Raw genomic sequence first — 7,768 nt, 5'->3', positions numbered from 1 at the left:
AATTAAGATTGATCTGGGGCCTATGGTTTACTATTGTTACTAATTATTGTTATATTAAATGAGTTTATGCATTATTTACATAATCTATTTTGTATGATAAAAATTAAGAAATATATACATAATTTTAACTTTATATGTATATAATTGTAATAAATAATTTTTTTTTCTATAAATATAAATATCATATTTATTTCAACTATTAATTATAATATGTTAATAATTATTTATTATTTTAATGATTAAAAGTAATTTAATCATATCAAAATTTTGAAAAAAAAATCTATTATTAAGAGTTGAAATAGTCAGACAAGTTGATCTTAATTATTGATGAGTAAGACTTTCCTACATTGGGGTGTATATACCCAATCAATTTATAATTATTATATTAGTTAAAATCATAGTAGATCTTATATATAAATATAAGAAACTTTTACCTAGATCTGTTCTACTATGAATCAAAGATATAAAATATATAGTATAACTATTAAATATATAAGTTTTATATATTTATAACTTGGGTCCATAGTGAATTAGGTCAATATAAGAAAAATATATATATATATACATATTGGTAGTTTTTTATATGCATATTGGTAGTTTTTTATTAGCTAGGTGTATAAACACTCAGCTATAGGTAAGAATGTTCCTATCATGAGTAATATTTGAAAGTTAAAAAGTTAAACACTAGCTTAGTAAATAAATATGTTTTCATTGAATTTGTATTATAAGATAAGACTATTATGATCCTAATAATTGAATATAATTGAAATAATATCTTTCATCTTACTAGACTTTTTCTCACTAAAAACTCTCTCAATACAAGAATGGCTTTAGGGAGGGATTGTTCCCTTGGTGACAACCCCTCCCTCCCTCCCTCCCTCCCTCCCTCCCTCCTCCATTTCCTTCTTTTTGTATGGCATCTTTCATTTTCTACTTCCTCTTTCTTATTTTATTGGATAAATTTTGACAATTGTTCATGAACTTATCTAGTTATAACATTACAATCCCTCATTTTAAAAATGTAACATAAACCCCATCAACTTTTAAATTTTACACGGTAAAATCTCTCTAACCTCCAATTACTAGTTTTTCAGTTAGACGTTGACCTGGATAGTTCTAGCATGGAGCTTAGTCAGTATTTCTCTTTTCTCTCTCAAGCAATATGTAAATTGAGCCTTTTTTTCTCTCTATAGACAGAATAATTTTTTATGTAAAAAGAATAATTTTACACTTTGCATAAGAGAGGAGAGAGAAATATTGACTAAGTGCCATGCGGGAGCTATTTACATCAGTTTCTAACTGAAAAATCAGTAATTGAAAGTCAGAGAGATTTTACTGTACAAAATTTGAAAGTTTAGGGGGTTTTCTGTTACATTTTAAAGTTAAAGGACTATAGTATTATAACTATATAAGTTCAGGGACAGTTGTTGAAATTTATCCTATTTTCCTTTGTCATTCTTCCCCTTATTTCTTTAGCTTTCATATGGGTTTTACTCATTTCAGTGAGGTTTTTGTACTTTCTTTTGTTAGTTCTCCTCTAGTCTCCCATGGGAGTTTTTTTGTGCTTAGGAATCGAAAGAAGGTCAGATCGGGTAGTGTTTTGAATTGATTTACTTGACATTCAATTTACCTTCATAGTAGCTAGCCTTTCTTTGACATCAAAGGGCTTAGGCCACTAGCTTGCAAAACTTCTCAGAATGTTGATCTAACCTACCTGAAGATTAACAAAATTTCTTTACACCCCACCTCCCTTTAGGACTCATAGGTATTTTCGGTTTACGTTTCCACCTAGTTTTGGGTGGCTTATTAGTCACTAACTTGGTTGCTATTTCTTTTTTAAGTTATGTAACATTGAGTGTTTAAAGAGTACTAGAAATAAGTTTGTTTGAATGTTTAAATATGCTTTAGTTATATTTCTACTCTTGTACTCTCTTTGTTTTAATTGAATAAAATGGGCTTTTCTGTTATAAATAAATAAATTGAAGTGACAACAAAAATTTTATAATTTTCTTTATGATTATGTGGAAAGATCTGTATAAACTATAAACAATATTTGCTAAGTGTAAAAATAAAATTCTATATCTCTGTCTCTAATATTTATGCATCCATCTATCTATTAATATATGATACTATATTGTGAAAGCCTTAATTAATTTTCAAGAGAACAATTAGCGTACCTTCATCTTTATCTTCTCTTCAAGTTTTTTTACCGTACAAGGTTACTGTAGAAGAAAAAAAATACCAGAATTGGGTGCGATGTGAAAAAATTATGAGAGTGGGGTAAGAAAAGTCAGGACGCTAATCAAAATAGCGTGTAAATTGCCAAAACACTAGTGATAATGGCATCCAAGTTAACAAATTTAAAATGCTACTATCACTGGCGTTTTATGTCCAAAACGCTACTCATAGTAGCGATTTTGTGCTCTCCATCAGAATCATGCAACCATCAAATCTTGGTGGACCAAAGCAATCCAAAATGCTAGCGTTTTGGAACAAATATGAGTTTATTTTGAATTTTTATATTATATTTTTTAAAACATAGTAATTTTGTATTTTTTTATTTCGTCACACCCTATGATATGGATTCAAAAGATATAAACGTTGGGGCGTCCTCTACTAACGACGCGCTACATCGGAGCCCGGGTGTAGTGATAAATATGCAAGGGTGTAGGGCGTTCACCGAAAGCGACGCGCCATGCTAGCGCCCGGGTGTGGTGTTAAGTGAGCAAGGGTTCCCACATCATGGACGGGTGTGGGTAAAGAAGTTAGTCCATAGGACAGATAGTAGAACAAATAGTGGAACATAACACAAGATAGACATAGAAAACAATAGAAGATATCATAGAAGGAGACCAATTAGGAAGGAGCAGGATAGGAGGAGGATTAGGGTTGGTACTTGGAATGTTGGATCACTTATAGGAAAATTAATGGAGCTTGTGGATACCTTGGAAAGGAGAAGGGTGAATATTGCTTGCATTCAGGAGACTAAATGGGTAGGAGAGAAAAGTAAGGAAGTGGGTAATTCAGGGTACAAACTGTGGTTTACTAGAAAGGAGAGAAACAAGAACGGAGTGGGTATAATCATAGACAGAACATTGAAAGACGCAGTAGTAGCTGTGAAAAGAGTAGGAGATAGAATTATACTAGTAAAGCTAGTACTAGAAGGAGAAACAATAAATATAGTTAGTGCTTATGCCCCACAAATAGGACTAGACAGTGAGAGTAAATAAAGGTTTTGGGAAGATATGGATGATTTAATGCAAAGCATACCGAATGAAGAGAATGTTTTCATTGGTGGAGATTTGAATGGACATGTAGGAAGTGATAGGCAAGGTTATGAGAATGTTCATGGAGGTTTTGGTTTTGGCAGTCGAAATGAGGAGGGAAAAAGCATCCTGGATTTTGCTATGGCATACGACCTAATACTAGCAAATACCTACTTTATAAAAAGAGAGTCACATTTAGTGACTTTCAAAAGTGGGCAACATAGAAGCCAAATCGACTTCCTCTTAACCAGGAAGACAAATAGAGCTCTATGCAAGGATTGCAAGGTCATTCCAGGAGAGGCTTTAACAAGTCAACATAGGTTGGTGGTCTTGGATGTCAAGTTTAGGAACAATTCAAGTAAGGTCAGAAGAAATAGTGTAGCTCGAACAAAGTGGTGGGAGTTCAAAGGAGTAAAGCAAGTGAAGTTCAAAAATGAGCTTCTCGAGTCCGAAGTATGGAAGCTAGATATGGAGGCCAATGATATGTGGATACAGATGGCATCAAAGATTAGAGAAGTAGCTAGAAAAGGACTGGGAGAGTCTAAAGGACATGGACCACCCTCAAAAGAGAGATGGTGGTGGAATGAGGAAGTACAAAAGGCAGTGAAGAGAAAAAGGGAATGGTATAAGAAATTACCTAAATGTGATAATAATGAGGCATATGAATAGTACAAGATAGCAAAGAAAGAGGCAAAAAAGGCAGTTAGTCAAGCAAGAGCACAGGCCTTTGAAAAGTTATATGAGAAACTTGGAACTAAAGAAGGGGAGAAAGATATTTATAGATTAGCAAGGAGTAGAGAAAGGAAATGTCAAGATCTCAATCAAGTTAGGTGCATTAAGGATAAAGAAGGAAAAGTGTTGGTGAAAGATGAGGACATTAAAGAAAGATGGAGAAATTATTTTAATGATCTCTTTAATAATAGTCAAAATGGAAATAGCGTGAATATAGATTTTAGAACAATAGAAAACAATGTAAATTATACTAGAAGGATTAGATCTTTAGAAGTAAAGGAAGCACTTAAGAGAATGAAAGTGGGTAAAGCCTATGGACCCGATGAAATACCAATTGAAGTGTGGAAGTATTTGGGAGATATGGGAGTGGCATGGTTAACTAAATTATTTAATAAGATTCTAAACTCAAAGAAAATGCCTGATGAATGGAGGAAGAGTATTTTAGTACCTATTTTTAAAAATAAGGGAGACATACAGAGTTGCTCAAACTATAGGGGAATTAAACTCATGAGCCATACTATGAAGTTGTGGGAGAGAGTTGTGGAGCATCGATTACGTCATGATACTTCTATCTCTCTCAATCAATTTGGTTTCATGCCCGGTCGTTCAACTATGGAAGCGATCTTTCTCATTAGAAGCTTGATGGAGAAATATAGAGATGTGAAGAAAGATCTACACATGGTTTTTATTGATTTGGAGAAGGCTTATGATAGTGTTCCAAGAGAGGTCTTATGGAATGTGTTAGAACAAAAGAGGGTATCTATTAGGTACATACAAGTATTGAAAGATATGTATGAAGGTGCAAGTACTATTGTGCGCACAGTGGGAGGGGACACAAGAGATTTTCCGATCTCAATTGGATTACACCAAGGATCAGCCATAAGCCCTTACCTTTTTACATTAGTTTTAGATGAACTGACGAAACATATACAAGAGAGTATTCCTTGGTGCATGATTTTTGCGGATGATATTGTTCTGATAGATGAGACACGAGAAGGAGTCAATAGGAAGCTAGAACTTTGGAGAAGTACTCTAGAGTCAAAGGGTTTTAAGTTAAGTAGAACGAAGACAGAATACATGCATTGCAAGTTCAATGAAGGCCAAACTGGTGATAGGGAAGGAGTTAGTTTGAATGGAGTGGTACTGTTCCAAAGTAATCACTTTAAATATCTAGGCTCAGTCCTTCAAGTAGATGGGGGATGTGAGGAGGATGTTAGTCATAGGATTAAAGCCGGATGGTTGAAGTGGAGACGTGCCACGGGAGTTTTATGTGATCGTAAGATTCCCAATAAATTAAAAGGAAAATTTTACTTTACAGCCATACGACCGGCTATGTTATATGGTAGTGAGTGTTGGGCACTAAAAGAGTCGTATGCATCTAAGTTAAGAGTTGCAGAGATGAGAATGTTAAGGTGGATGAGTGGCCATACTAGACTAGATAGAGTCCATAATGAAAGTATTAGAGAAAAGGTAGGAGTGGTGCCAATTGAAGATAAATTGAGAGAAGGGAGATTAAGGTGGTTTGGTCATGTGAAGCATAGACATACGGAGGCTCCAGTTAGACAAGTAGAGCACATTAGGTTAGAGGATAAAAAGAAAAAAAAGAGGTAGACCTAAATTGACTTGGAGGAGAGTAGTACAATATGACTTATAAGTATTACACATTTCTAAGGATTTAACCCAAAATCGTTCAGAGTGGAAAAAGCGAATCCATATAGCCGACCCCAAATTTTTGGGATAAAAGCTTAGTTGAGTTGAGTTGAGTTGAGTAATTTTGTATTTTTTAAAATATAATATTTTTGTAAATTAAAAATATTAAAGTGTAAAATTGTAACCGTATTAAATTAACAAAAATATGTACTATAATTTAAAAAAAAAAAATATGTTAGTTTTATAAAATAAAAAATTAAAGTATTATATTTGAACTATATTTTTTGAATAAAAATTAAAATTGTAATTATTTAAAAAAATAATTAATTTTATAGATTTAAAGATATTAAATGTTAAATGTAAAAGGGTATTGTACAATTCAAATTACTAGAAAATGCTGTCAATAAACTAAATTACGGGAGAGAATTGATGCCAATTAATCGGAAGTATTCTGTATGCAGCACGTTAGCTTAATTAGCATCCTGAGGCCATACTCGTGCATGCAGACATAAAAATTTGGCCGATCCCCAGAATTAATAAACTTTGAAACCGATTCCCAGCACTAAATTTTCCTTTGCTAGCCAACTACATATCCGACCTCTCTTTGCCATATTACCGATCTCTCTTCACAGAGAATTGAATCAATGCTGAGCCCTCGTATCATCTAAAGTCTTGCCAAGTCGCTTACCGATCTCTCAAGCCAATTGTCAAATTTCCTGACCGGTCGATTACATTCCCGATCTCTCCTGTCAAACAAAATTGAATCAATACTAGATCTTTATTGCCGATCTCTCATTTTAAGTTTAGGAATAATTAAGATTCCAATCCGATGTAATGATGATCTTGATTTTAAGTGGGTTCACCAAATTTCCAATTTTAATCAAGTCCCGATTAACGTTGATTCCCTATCGATCTCATGCTCATTATGTTTTCCGATCTCTCACACTTAGGTTAATAATCTCTTTCAGTTACTTCGATATACTCAGACAATCAAGTGTTAAACAATTTAGAGATTTTCCGATCACAATCATCCATTGAACAAAAGAGGCATTTCATTTCATTTCAAAAAATTGTACAAGTCATTCAGCTGGAGGATCACCCCCAGTCTGATCTACATTTTGTCCGTCTCCTCCCTCACCCTCCTCCTCACTATCCTCACCCTCGCCGTCGGGAGCCAGGTCGGCCATCCAAGAGAAGTCCTCCTCTGGGTAACGCTTCTGGAGCTCGGCCAAGAGATCCTTGTGAGCGTTCACATAGGCACCGGCTATTCCTGTCACCATCTTTTCATCTTTTACCTTAAGCTCCTCAGTGAGGTGAGCGACCTGAGCAGCTTCGTCGGCCCGGAGTGCCTGGACCTCTCTAAGAGCACGATCCCTTTCAGCCAGAACACGAGTCTGTTTGGCCGTCTTATCCTCATAGTACTTCATCCGCCCCTCAATTTGAGATATGTAATCCTGAGCGGATGAGAGTTGGGATCGGAGGGATGCCACTTCTTGACTCTTCCTTTCGACTTCTTGACTCTTTTTCTCGACCTCCTTACCCAGGCAGTAAGCCTTTTCCCGAACTATGTGCTGGTTCACCAGGCACTCTACATTCAGACTCATGGAGCAGGTTAGGATGTCGTCAAGATTGTCCGGAGACAGTCTGTCCCGATCCTCCCGAAAGAAAATGGAAGACCCCAAGACTTTGGCAAAATCGGGGTTCTCCCGAACGGTCCGGTTGTTCTCTAGGGAAGAAATCAATACTTGGGCGCCACGAGAAGGGGGCCTCATAGGAGGTCGAGAACGACCCCCTTCTGTGCTTGGAGCAACTGGAGGAGGTGGAGCCGGCTCTTCCCTTTGAGGAGGAGATTGGACAGCTTCTGTGATCGGCGGTCCCGAAGGTCGAGGCGGATCTCCTTGCGTCTCCCCAGGTTCATGGCCGGGTGTTTGAAGTAGTGCCGAACGCTTCATCTCCTTTATTTTCCGGGAAATCTCTCTCTCCTTCTTCCGCTTCCTGGAACCTTCACCACCCGCCATACCTACACAAAAAAGAGGTCAGTGAGATCGCTAAGGTCCAAAGATCTGAGAAATAGAAAATACCGATGCCAAGATCAGAGAGCTGAAGCCCACGCTTTTCGC

This window comes from Hevea brasiliensis, chromosome 8 (assembly GCF_030052815.1).
Source record: "Hevea brasiliensis isolate MT/VB/25A 57/8 chromosome 8, ASM3005281v1, whole genome shotgun sequence".
Taxonomy (NCBI): domain Eukaryota; kingdom Viridiplantae; phylum Streptophyta; class Magnoliopsida; order Malpighiales; family Euphorbiaceae; genus Hevea; species Hevea brasiliensis.
This window is presented reverse-complemented; position numbering follows the sequence as displayed.